This window comes from Anser brachyrhynchus (assembly GCF_964034855.1).
Source record: "Anser brachyrhynchus genome assembly, chromosome: 11".
Lineage (NCBI taxonomy): Eukaryota > Metazoa > Chordata > Aves > Anseriformes > Anatidae > Anser > Anser brachyrhynchus.
Genome location: NC_137706.1, coordinates 17,678,919 through 17,692,688, shown reverse-complemented (window position 1 = coordinate 17,692,688; position 13,770 = coordinate 17,678,919). Strand labels below are relative to the sequence as shown.

The 13,770-nt window shown below is 40.3% G+C and overlaps 1 long non-coding RNA gene across 7 annotated transcripts in view; it reads right to left on the bottom strand.

The window, feature by feature from the left end:
* LOC308200849 overlaps nucleotides 1–13,770 on the bottom strand; it is a 550,918-nt gene that overhangs the window by 303,089 nt on the left and 234,059 nt on the right. The gene's annotated exons all lie outside the window — the stretch shown is intronic.

Genomic DNA, 13,770 nt, shown 5'->3' with positions numbered 1-13,770 from the left:
CTGCAGTGTTTGATTAGGGTAAAAGAAGTGTGGGGGGGGGCAGGGAGAAGAAGGGGGAATATTCCCGATATTTTTGTACATACAGTACGTTAACTGCCAGTAGTCTAACTGGTTTCCAAATCACAGATGAAACTTAGAGCCTTTTAGGAAGCAGAGAGACAAAATGCTACTGAATAACTGTATAGAAACCTATAGTTCTACCATGGGTACAATAGCCAGCTTTCCACATTTCATGATTTAATCTATTTACTGCAAATAACATAATATAGATGTTAAATAAAATCTAATAGGCTAATAAAAGCCAAGCATGACAGAGTTACAACATGTACGTTTGTTATAAAAAGCACTATTACTAAAAAATAGCTTATTTTTACACTTGTACACTTTTATTTGAAACAGTGAATTTAATAATAGTAAAAAAATGATACAATTATTTCATGAAGCCTTCTTTGTATCTGAAGGGTCTATGAATATAAAAGTGTATCGGGCCAAACGCAGAAGGTCTTAGGCAAAACTGATTTTAGTGGAAATAAAGCCTGATGGACTAAAGGATTTGGTCAGTAATTTATGGCACCCTTATCTCTGATCCACCTTCTAGGAATGCTAGCTCGTGGTACAGAGCAGTGTAATATGCTTAAATATCTATGATTAATTCGGGTAATCTGGTTTATAGAGCCTGCTTATGTAAATGAAAAGGATTTACCTTTATGTCTGAGATGAAAAAAATATACATCAGATACAGCGAACCACATATTACAGAAAATGGCCTGGCTGAATTGTATTAATGTCTCAAAAATGTTGAGAAATGCTGTATCTTCTCCTTAAGCCAGTAATCATAGTACCTACAAATTGCATATCTTATCCTACTTTACGCATAGGCAGAAGTGGGCAGCAGCTGGTTTGAAGGCAGTATATCTCTAATTTGTACTCTTTACAACACTCTTTTCAAAGCATAACAGAGAACTGCAGCTAAAGACTTAAAATGAGAAGAGGGCTGTGAGAGATTAATGCTTTACCCGGTAAATGGAGCGGAAGTCAACTATCAAAGAAAAACAGAAACATTCCCGTGGTCCAGTCTTAAAGACTGAAGGTTTTCATGTGATGAAGTGGTAATTCAGTACAAAGTATCAGGGACACTTTGGACTGAGGACTCCCTTTGTATATCTGTCCAAAGAGAGCTACAAATTTAGAGATAATAAAGAGCGGAGGGACCAGAGTAATCATCTTGTCTGACCCTCTCTCTAACACAGTGCAAGGGAGCTCCTGGAGCTAGTTCTTGCTGGAAAAACACTGTCCTCTACTTTAAAAACCTTCTTCCATCTCCACTGGCATCCAGGAAAAATTTTCATCAGCTTCAGCTCCGAAGCCACAAATCCCTGACAAAGGATTCCAACAAATTTTGGTCCAAAAACCATGAGGGGTTCTCTGAACCTTTTTATTTCAACACATGGCACAGCCTTGTTCCTCACTGGCACCACATCACGAAGCACATGCAATTTAGAGCATCCTTCAGACTGCTCCATCTCGTGCTTGGAACAACCCTCTATTTTCCTTGCTTCAGCAACAAGTCTTTTAATGCTCTACCCTGGGTACATACATGTTAGATTACAGACTCTGAACGGTACAGACAGGCTGTAAATGTTCTATGTGCATATGAAAAGTCACTGAACACCAGCCTGTTCCAAAACCAGTTCTGTGACTACAGACATTTCCCAGATCTCGAAGAAAAGCTTGATAATTTGGCTAATACTGCTCTTCAAATCGTCTAACACTATATATCATGCAATAATTTCTCAAACAGAAAAACAAATGGGGGTGTTGAAGGAAAACTACAAGTTCTGCAGCTTCAGATGACAGCAGACATCAGGAAAAAGAGACAGGGGACAGGAGTTCTAGATCCGGTTTGGACAAAATAAAATCTGATTTATTCCACATAGATCTACTTGGAAGGTAACTGCGCCCTGCAGTATTTCTGAGACAAAAAAGACAATGTGGCTGAATGGGGTTAGACTAAATACACTTCAGCAACACCAAGTTTAAGCTAATATTCTTTACCCAGTATAGATTATTATATCTATCTCACCCCACAGTACAATTGCTGTATGTAATCCCCACAGGCAAAATCAGTTTGTCAAGTTTAGTGAAAACAATGTAAATAAGAAAAGGCGTACATAAAAGCTCTGATTTCATATTAAAGTGAAATCAACACCCTCAACCAATAGAGATGTTCATGAAGAGATAAAACACCTCAAAGCAAAGCATCTGTGTTTGTGCTGCTATTTCATGTCAAGGCAATTACAGTGATGTTATTAGGAAAGATCAGGGAGGGAGCAGTGTTGTCATATAGGAATAAGAGAAAACAAACCTTTAAGCAATCATGTAGAGCATGCAGAACATCTTAAAGCTGGTGAAGGAACAAAGCTTAGCACTGTCAGGGTATTGATCTGTTCCAGAAGGTGCAGAGTTCTGCACCACTGTGATTGCCTTCCCTGCTGGGTTTAGAGAGGTCTGAAAGAATACAGTATTGATCTGGCCCAGTTCCTGAGAAGTAACTTACTGATAAACACTGACTCCCGTCCACCAGCTCTGAAAGCAAACTGTTGCAAAATAAGCCCAGCTCTGCTGTGCACACAGCGCCTGTTATGCAGATAACAATGCATACGCAATACCAGTGCTCGCTCCATTTGTAGCAGAAAAATAGTGTTGTCCACTGGCAAGAATTAGCTTCTGTTCCCACTTTTTTCATTGAAATATCATAAGCTTTCTGGGGAATGTGGGGTATTTTACTATTCATTCTGCATTCAGGAAATATTGAGTATATGGGGGGGGGGGGGTCATCTTAGTTGAAGCCTAGCAGAAAATAAATTTGAAGTTCTGAATTTGACAAAACAGTTTTCCTTGTTTCATACCTTTCATTGTAATGCTGTAGGAAGACAGAAGACTTTCTAATTTTCTGCTAAAGACAGAAAAACACTCTCCTCATTTATTTCCTTGCCTATCAGTTAAGTGATTCGGATTGTAGCATCTGGGCATTCAACAGAAACATTTCTACCCTTAAATCCCAAGAACGATGCAGAAGTAAAATTCATGTCAGTACCCAAAGGTGGAGGAAAAGGCCAGCACACACCTGCACTTCAAGTCTTTGGCTGCATCAGCTTCCCCGTGCTGCTGGCATCATGGCTTAACAGGGGTTGCACTAGAACACCGCAGGCACAAGTTGGGAGAGAAATAGATTTTAAGTCAGGTTGGCAAATGAGAGTACAAGCTTTAGGCAGCCAGACTACTAGGATATGATGGGTTGTTGAATGCAGCTCTGAGAAGTAAGAGTAAGAGCCTAAGAGTGGTACAGAAAGCAATCTGTCACATGCAGTCCTTAGCAGTTGACTCCTGTCCTCTCCTAGGCCAACCTCAAAACACAAATCGGCAAAGATGCACTGAACCACCCTCTGTGAGATTGCGTCGTATAGCTGTGGGTTTTGCTTTGTTGTTGTTGTTGTTGTGGTCTTCCTGAAGACATCTGGGGATTCCTTGAACTTTTCTTGCCTTAAGCCTGAATCTCTTCTTGGCTGATTCCGATCATCAGCTTGACCCTGGGTACATCACCAGCTGCAGGATTTCCCAGCGTGTCAACACTGGACCTTGCTCCTGGGAGCCCAGGATTCCATATTCATGTTTTTACGCGCAGCTGAGAACCACAGTTACTGGGTCAATTTCTCACGAAGGCACTGCATTTCCAAGAGGATTACTGCTGGGCTGTGTGAGCCCACTCACAGAAGGCCCTCGAGAGAACGATTGCCTGCTCTCTCTCTCCATTGCACAGGTGCATAACCTCACCTGTGTGCCCTATCTCTTCACACTGAAAGAATTTCCCCTTCAGGCTCTGTCAGGTCTGCTGAAAGATGCTCCATCTTTCTCCTAAGCAGACACAGATCTTTTATCACATCACTTCTGCAAACAGTGCACATACATTTTTTATTTTAGGGCTTGGTTTTTTTTTTTCCTTTTTCTTTTTCTTTTGCAACTCTCATCACTGAGAACAAAAGAAAACTGTTTACCAGACATGGGCACCTGGCTTGGGTTTTGTTTTCCTCTTTTACTCTCTGAATTCAACTCTGTTTTTAAATAAAGAGACGCAGAAGAAGCAGCAGACCTCCTGGGTCAGCTGGGTCAGCTTTCTCTATCGAGCAGGATTTTCCCATACACTCTGACCCCCTCAAGGATTTTATCTAGCCTGTTTTTTGAACACCTCTAATGATGGTGACTCAGCTACCTCACTAGGCAGCTTATTCAACTGTCTAGCCTAATTGCTCTTAGGTTCAGTTTGTTTTCTTTGTACGCAACATGAAATTTTCTTTTTTTTTTTTCTTTTTCTTTTTTCTTCCTATTTTTTTTAGACCATTTCTCTACCGGGGGAGGGGGGAGCAACAAATAACTCTTTCCTCCAAAAATCACCATCCCTGTCTATTGCTAATATCTGTACAGCATGGCTATGCTACTGGCATGTCTTCCTAATTTATTAGCCCATGCATAAGCTGTATATAGTTTGTTCAGTGAAGGGATGGATGAAAATAGCAGCTGGAGGTGTCCTGGCATCCCTATTCTCCTGCAGAGTAGGGGTGGTATCCTCAAGATAACTCCACAAAGACAGAGAAATGGAGGGTCTGATTGCTGGACCTCCACATGTTGAAGAACAGGACTGGGAAAGACAACTAAGCACTGGGGAAAGGTAAATATTACTTTTGGCAATGATGGACCAGCTCTCCAGTCCTTTCCAAAGCAAACACTCATTTTCTTTAGTTCCTTTAGTTCCTTGAATCCAGGCAGCAGCACCCGGAGAACAATTGGTAAAACAACAAGATTTTGGGACAGCTATGCAAGAGAGGAGGACTGGGTCCCTTGTCCCATCACTGGAGATGTCATTCACCATCAGAAAGCAACAGCCTCAAAACTGCCAACAGTCACAGGGCACAGCAAGAGTTTCTTATCAAAATTAGAGACTGTCAGGCAGAACTGCAAACTAATACCCCAAAATGGTATCACAGACAGCTATTAACTGCGACTCTTTCTGCAAGAGTCAGTAGTCTGCAGGCTGGTAGTGGCATAAAATGGCATAAGGCAGAGAGAGCTCTGGTTGGCACTTGCAGCACATTGAGAGAAACATTTGCAAGAGGTCCCCCAGCTTTGAATTCAGGAAGAGCTGGGCAATGCTGCCTCACACAGGGACACAGCCCACATCCAGTGATCTTAATCCCTGGTTTAGAAAGTATATATGTATAGTTTGGCCCATGATCTTTACAACAGTACATAGCCTTGCCTTACAATACTGGCTAGCATCAATGTAGAAAGCTACAGAAGAAGCCAACTAGCAAAAGGCATTAATGAGTATTAACATTTTATCATTATTTTTCAGATCATTTTGGTTTAACCCTAATTTTAATGCCAAATGGTTAAAACTAGGATTAAGTAAGTTAATTCTTCCTCATTTGAAAAATAAGAATAAAAAATTACCAGGGCTTGAAAAATTGAACTTCTGTGTAAATATTACTGGGTTCTGTTCCACTCCAGATAATCCGTAAAGGATAAAAAGAGGAAGAAAGAATTGATCAAAAGAGAGGGGGGAGAGAAGAGAAAAGGTGAAAAATGAAGCCAAGTGGCAAAGGAAAATAAATAGATGGTGGCTGTGAACAGAGAAAAATGCTTGGGTAAAGAAAAAAAGTATCCTACTGCGCAGAAGTGGTTAGCACAGCCACTTACACATATGGTGTTTCTTGTAACTCAAATGTGAGTACCAGGTGAGCAAGTTATTTAAGCACATGCCTAGTTTTAAGATATCAGCCCTATGAAAGTCAATTAGTTAGGCTCACACTTAAGTGCCTTACAGAACCAGAGTTGCAGAGCCGAGCCTTTCCTCCAGCTAAGAGATCATTTTGAAAATCCCCTTGATAAAAACACGCATATAAATTGCTAGGTGTTAGAGTAGGAGGTGTAAGTGTTATTGAAGTGGAAGGCTCGCAGGGAGAAGCATTCTCTGCCTTCCCCCGTGCTCCCCCCAAAAAACAAACAAACCCTGAGAGGTTTCTGAAAGCTATAGGACAAGGACTAGAACACCCTTTTGTCCTTAATTTATTTCATGTTAAAGGGGTGGTGGATCAAGAGACTGCTTTACATAAAAGAAGAGGACGCTCTGCTGTCTCTGCTATCCATACAGGAATGCATGTACAATGTTTTATTACAATAAGAGAACGCTAGCAACTGTTTGATTATTTTTTCCTCTTGTTTTTTATAAAATGAAGTCTATTTTCCTAGCCTTGCCCTTCTAAGAAAAAATCAAGGGCTGTATTTAAAGCCCTTACAGGGAAAAAAGCAATGGAGAGAATAGGCTTTTCCATGGCCACTAAATGAGAGGAGGGCATAGCTGCAGCAGAGTTACTGAAGTGAACAACCTTGATCTGACCAAAAGGAGTCATTTAATTTTAGGTACTCCCCAAAGGTTTTATTCCTCTTGGCTGCCAGACCAGGAATGTCAGGCGTGTGGAGATGGGGCACCCTGGAAAGTGCTGAGCCTGAAAGCCAGCAAACAGGTTCCGCATGACTGCTGTTAGGTCTGGGAGCCTCCACGGAGAGCTGAACTCTTTGACCAGATAGGTGTGAACCAAAGAAGGGACTGGGTCATTTCTTTTCAAAGTTTTCTTTGCTTCACAAAGGCTTAAATATTTTTTTTTTCCTTCAAGAAGCTCCAAACCTTCAGTTTGAAAAGGGGAAATTAAAACAAAAAATAGAAGCACTTTCTCTCTACAAATAAACCACACGACAGTGAGAAACCCAGCAGGGGAATTAAAGCCCTTATTCGGACTGATCCAGCAGCGTTTTTCTAGGCATTAGCTAGACTTAAAACAATAATGAAGTTTGTCACTATGTATGTCGCAGAGCAGAGATATCTAAACCTCAAGGTTTATAAACTGCAATGTCTGCGAGGAAAGAACTGCCTTCTGCTGTGGATATACATAGCACCAAGTACAACAAGGTCTAGCTCTTGACAAAGGTCTCCAGCTGATGTTGGAATACAAATAACTAATGGGAACAAGATGGAAATTGTGCTCTAATCCTCCCAGTGGCTATTGTATAACAAAATGAAAGGAGACCTTGTAGAAAAGGGACAGAACCATACCCTCTGAACACATGGCTGTAGATTCAGCATCTGGGTACTGCCAGGGTAGGTCCAGCCCACGCCCGTTAAAAAATCGTACAGACTTGAACTACTTTCACTGGCCTGAGCAAATCCATGACCAATTCTTTCTGGAAGTGCATGGATTATGAATCTGCAAGAACACTGATCCACTTAGTGCGTCTGTCCCTACACAGGACTCCTCAAAATCGGCTGTGATCCTCCATGCATCTGTTCACCACTGGTGTCTCCCTGGGCCAAGAGTTTTCTAATGAAGCAAGGACTTTCCCTGATACCAAGCCTATGGGTGAATTTCACCAAAAGCGAGCACGCTGACAAGATAAATTGTTAACATTAGCTATTTTGCAAACTATTTTCCTAAAATTAAATAGAAAATAGAGATTAATAAAGCCTATAAAATATTGTTCCACTACAGCTGAAGTTGACCAGTGTTACAGTCAATCCATAGTCATCTGAACCCCAAAATAATGTTTGCAGACTCACTTTTAACTTAAACTTCACCCAAATCTGCATAGGTTTCTCAGAAATGCATGCACCTTTTATTGTAGGTTTGCTTTACAAACATCTGCTCATTTTTACACGTCTCGACCTAAAACCTACAATGAGAAGAAATCTTCCGGACTTCCGAGCCATGCATTGCAAGTTTCCCATGGCCAAGAAACACACGTCATGACTCTCGGAGTCGAGGACAGCTCTGGGAATGTTTCAGAGGAGGGAGAGGACGGCAGTTGCCAAGGCTGCCACCATCGCAGATAGGCTCAATGGGGCATCGCAGCTGTGTACGAAGGTGACTTGACACTGTCAGGGAATTTCCAGTCTAAAATCCAGTCATCTTCATTAGGTAGCAGTGTCTGCACTAGCACTGCTTTGCTACCAAATGCATCAGAGCCCCGGTGCTGGAAAGGCATTTGGACTGTGCACAGATGTCCTTGCAAGGAGATCAATGTAAAATCTTCCATTTCCTTTATGGGCATTCAATACACCAATTCTAAAGAATCTCGCCACGTTTGCTGCACATTTTCAGGGCCTTGGCTTATTTCTTTTAGAACAGAATTGCCACCACATTTCTGAATACCAACATGAAATAAAAAAGTTAGCACAGCAGACATTTAAAGCAAAGTGTACTGAGAGTCAAAGTTCAGCCTTTTGTGCAGTTAATAAATTCTTCCACAGAAATTCTTGCCCAGCCGTAAGTATTTTCATGAATCACTCCTATTTTAAAATGCTAATTTTTTCCCTCTGAACCTTGTTTCTAAATTACTTGATTGTGCAAGATGCTGAGTTACAAACTGCTGCTGCTTTGTATGAAAATTGGAAGCATTTATCCTTTGTGAAAACACCAGGTTTTAGCAGACAAGACCACTTGAGTGAGTCAAGTAACTTTCAAGAGTTCTTGTTAGTCCCTTCTGATAGCAACACTGTAAAAAGTCAGGTTTGAAGGGAAACAGCAATTCATCACAGGACCAAAAATGCAGTGATCAAATGACAATTGCCAATTTTGCCCGAAATTTTGTATATAACCCTTGACAATCATGTAACTTCACCATACTCTGACTCTCCATGTATGAACTAGAACTGATGTCTACCTTTTTTCCCTACCTTTTGCTTATAGTCCATAAGCACTTTAAAGCAGACCTGGCCTGGGACTCCCATGTACAAACGACACCACAATCAGATAGCAACCATAGCTCTGAGCACTTAATGAATGCAGTATTTTAATAGACCTGTAGGGGATGCCTACAGCTCAGTTCCTCATGTGTGTTTAATTCCTGGGAAAAACATGCGAGTTAAAAACCAGAGAGGGAGGGGTGGAAGGAAGAAGATTCCAATTATCATGTAGTTGAAGCAGAGTCAATCAGCAGAGGCCATTCTCTCTCCCTTCCCCAAAACAATGTAGGTGGTAGTGCATCGCGTCTTCAGATTGCATCACGTGATGCAAAGCCACAGTTCAGCTTTCTACATTACTAATAAAAGGTTAAGGTTTCAAGCTATTTTTTAATTTAGATCTGTTGTTTGGTAATTGGAATAAACATTTAAATTTGAGCATCAAATTTCTCATTAGTTTCACATCAATACCTGTGCTGAAACTATGGATCAGTGAACTGAGTTTCTCACTGCCCAAGTGAATTCATTAATCATTCTCTCCTAAGATGGGCACATAAGCAGACAGCTGTTCTAAGCAGCTGTCTTCTGATGAAACTCCTAACATGCATACTGCTTAAAACACACACACACGCACGCACAAGTCTACCTTTTCAACAGTCTGCTGTTGTCTTAACTCGAAGATCTACCTGCACTGACAGGTCTGGCAGGAGAAAGGAACTGGATCCCCACTCAACAATGCATTCCAATTTGTAAATGGTCACTTTATGGTTACAGACAGAAAGTTTTAAAACCATTAAGACTTAGTTACCACTTCTTATCTGGGGTATCATGAGGAAGAAGAAATACAAAACCAGACACTGATGAATGTATTCAATGAACAGCTATAATCTTAAACCAGATGCAGCTTAACAATTATTTTTTTCCTGTTCATAGTTACATAGACTTGATTTCTATCCTTGTCTCTGTTTTTCTAATAATAGACATTTAGATTTATTTTCAAATACCTTGATGGTCTGGGATGAGATAGGCATTCTTGTCTACATTAGTCTCCTATTTTCCATTACAGCCAAAACAAGTGCTTAGGTAACTGGAGCTTATCCTATTTAAATATATGCAATCAGGAAATTTGAGATTGCCTTGATGGACCATATAATATTTCCTTTAGAAGCTCCCTGATATGCCATCGTCTACAAGTTCATCCATACAGCAAATGGTCTCGCTGGGTAACCTTTCCCTAGTTGCGTCACACACTTAAAAGTAAGATGAGACCACTGAAAAATATATAAACAAGGACTTTTGAACTGACCTTGGCAAACCAAGCAAGAGACAGGAAAAGAATGTATAAACATGACTTGTAATACTTTGAAACATTACAGAATCTTTGCCCTATGTTAAAATGTGCATTTTATATACTTGGTATAAGGTGGAGTTTAATGAAGATTACTTTTATTTTATGAATTGCCAAAGTTCTACTTGAAAAAAACTGTAGATTTGTTTAAGATTGCATTAACAGGGGCATTCAAACATCTGAAATAAAGCCTTTTGCGGAAAAATGAGCTTCCCATCTGCATAAAATACCATTAGCGGTTACAAAAAATGAAGTAAAATGAAAATACATCTAAAGAGACAATGCAAGCACATAAGTCCACTCTAACTTCAGTGGAAATTCAAATTAACTGAATCAAAATTTGGTTCATGTGAAAAGCTCTTACTGGTCACCACACAGAAGATTCTGTGCGCTTCTTTGTGTCTTACCAGGAAGCTCCAGAAAAGTGCTAGCAGTGGGAAGGCCCACAGCTGCCGAGTTGAGCTGATACACTAACCCAGCACCATTCCCAGAACAGTTATTAGCAATTGTGTCTTGTTACTGAGATTTGGAAGAAAGTATCATCTTTAACAAGGCGGTAGGTGTAGAGCAATAAACTTTGGCAAACAGGAATGAATTCAACCACGCACCCCTTCTCAATATTTTACATTAACTTAGATTACTCCTAAAGTTTTTTTCCTCTTTGTACATGCATGTTACTAGAATTTCTGTGACTGGAAGATTTCACCTTTCATTATGACTGGGCCAATTCCCAACTCAACTCTGAATGCAAGCTTTGCCTGAGTACTCACAGAAATAGACTGAAAACACAATATTATATTTCATATCCCCTGAAATAATCAACTCTCATTCTCTTACACAAAGAGGAAATTTGGATCTTATGATCTCCCTAATCACATTTTCCCTCCCCCAACTCATAATGGCTGTAGAAGGGTCACCACAATTAAAAACACATAAATAAAGCAGAGCTCTTTAAGAAATTGGTAATTTTCTTTTTCAGTATTAATGATTACTTTTTTTTTTTTTTTCAAGTTACTGCAGGAACTCTGAATTAAAAAAATAATTCTAAAAGTACACATTTGTTTATAAAGCCCAACCATAGTTTCTGTGACAGAATGCAAGACAGTAGAAAAATATGAAAAATATAAGAAATATATGAAAATTTCTGTTCTGTCTGTCCCAATCCAAACAATAACATGCTGTCTGGTTAAAACCTACAAAGCTCAACTGTTGTTTTCCTAAGATGATCAAAGAACAATTTCTCATCTCCAATGAAGTCAATAGCAAAGCTCACATTAACTTCAAAAGGCCAAATTCTGACGGCTTTACTCACACTGAATCATTCTTTATTTCATGTGTAGTTCCAATGACATCAGTAGAAGTATGGATGAAGTAACAGCTACTGAACCAGAATAAAGATATCAAAATTTGACACAAAGCAATTAAGTTGGGATATATGTATCATTTTATGACTTAATTCCTAGGTACATCTGGGGGGAGATAAAGCTAATTTTGTCCCATTTTCTAAGTTACAACATTATTTTAATTTAAGCATTTAACATTTTTCCTTCCTACAAGGAAATGAAGACCTCTCTAAATGCTGGTACTCAGACAATTATCTCTTGAGAAATCACCTGGACATTTTTTATTTTATTTATTTTATTTTTTTTTTAAGAAACACTAACTCACTCGTCATCTAATTCCCATTAAAGTAATAATTTGTAAAAATGAAAATGACTTTGATAGCTTGACCAAAGCTTGTATCTATGGTTAAATATGTACAGCAGCTTCCTGAATGAGGTAATTGATCAAAATAGTTTTGAAGAGCTTTAGATTTAAAGAAAAATGTCAATATCAAAGGGTTTGGTGAAGTCATACACAGCAGCTACAAACAACTCTGCCTCCTGTTGAGAATGTGAGACTGTTGCACTTGGACTATTTAGCCCCTTTTCTTACCTTCATAAGGAGCAATTAGTAGATTCTCAGTGAGGAGTGTAAGTAAATCACACGTATGCATGAATCTTCCCCTGACATATCCTCCTGCCTTCCTGAGAGTCTTCTCATACTGAAAGTCACACCTTGTGCACCCTGTTCAATCAACTGCAGTGATGTTGCTGCATGGTCACCATAAGTATATATATGCTTTTACATTTGAACCTATTTATAATTTTGGCCCACACATACCTCCTTGCAATTAATTTTACAATATAATGGTGCTTTGTTTCCAAAAGTACTTCCCTGTGCTTGCTTTAAACCTGCTGTTGGGTTGTATCTACGGGTATCCCTGAGCTGGGTACTGCTTTCAGCACCCAAGGACAAGGTGCAAGAAGAAACTCAGTTAGCCTGACCTCTTCCTTGCCTACGAAGCCTCCCAGAATCAACTATCTTATATGAGCGGCCACCTCCCTCTGTCATTTCCTCTCCCTTTATACAAAACATGTTACACTTCAAGGTTATTGTTTTATTAACAAATTTGTTATATTAACAAAGCCAGTAAAGACAGAGAAGCAGCAATGGAAAGGAAGATTCACTGTCCCAGTTTAGAGATGGGCATCAGAGCTCGGACAGACTGACCTGCCCAAGGACACAGAAGACACCAGGGACAGCAGCAGAAATTGAGCTAACCCTTCCCCATATAAGGTCCCTTTTATTGAGAATCTGCCTCCAGTGGGGACTTTTCATGGGGCCCCACCAGGTGACACTGCTCTAAACTGAATGCAAAAGCCAGCTCCCCGGGCTGGGTACGCACAAGAGTCAAGCAGTGCATGCTCAGCCTCCCATAAAGGACCCTGGGAACCCTGAGCATGAGAAATGGGCAGAAAAGAATGAGTTTCCTTGCCTTTCCTTTTTCATCGCTCATACTAATGGAGTTTACAACTTCGAAAATAAAAATAAGCACAGCACATAAAACCATATTTTGAAAGGGATACAAAGTGTATCATAGTGATATACTAATCCTATAATTCCTTAGAGAAGCAAATAACCTTTTCTCTTGATATAGGCATCAGGCATTGATCTGTCACACTGTTTGTTCTAGCAGAGCTCCCAGAGGTGCATTCAGTTTGAAACGTTAAGGCTAGTTCATTAGCCGTCCCTAGCTCGTTTCTCTGAGAGAATCAAGATAATACTGTGGTTAGTTAATGGCTTTCTCTTGTTTCCCCTAGAGCCTGCCTGTCTGAAGCCTGCAGGCCCAAGAAGCTTTCTTTCCCCTTTCCCTTCACTATTAGTCACAGCTGGTAAGGCTTGCAGGAGCCTGGATTGTTTGAAAACAGGCAGATCGCACAAATGTTTGCATCGCCCTGCTGCAAACAAGCACCTCAGCCCCTGTTGTCAGAGGGGAGAGCTCCTGCTTGCACAGCAGCAGGGACAGGAAGGGATGGAGGGAAGGGAAACTCCTGATGATCACACTGCAAATAATTCTCATTCAGGAAAATGCCAAAATTCAGAGGGGTTAAAAATGAACAAAAAGAAAAAGGAATTTCCCCTGCTGGGAGCTGCTAAGACAGTGTATTTCCCGGAAGGCAGGAGGAAAAACCAACTGCCTGACTTTCGCACAGAGCTGCTATCTCTAGGATCAGGCGTGCGATGTCACCTGCTTTGCTCTTAGGTTCTCTTGTTTATCACCACAGGTTACAGGTTGGATAGCCACAGA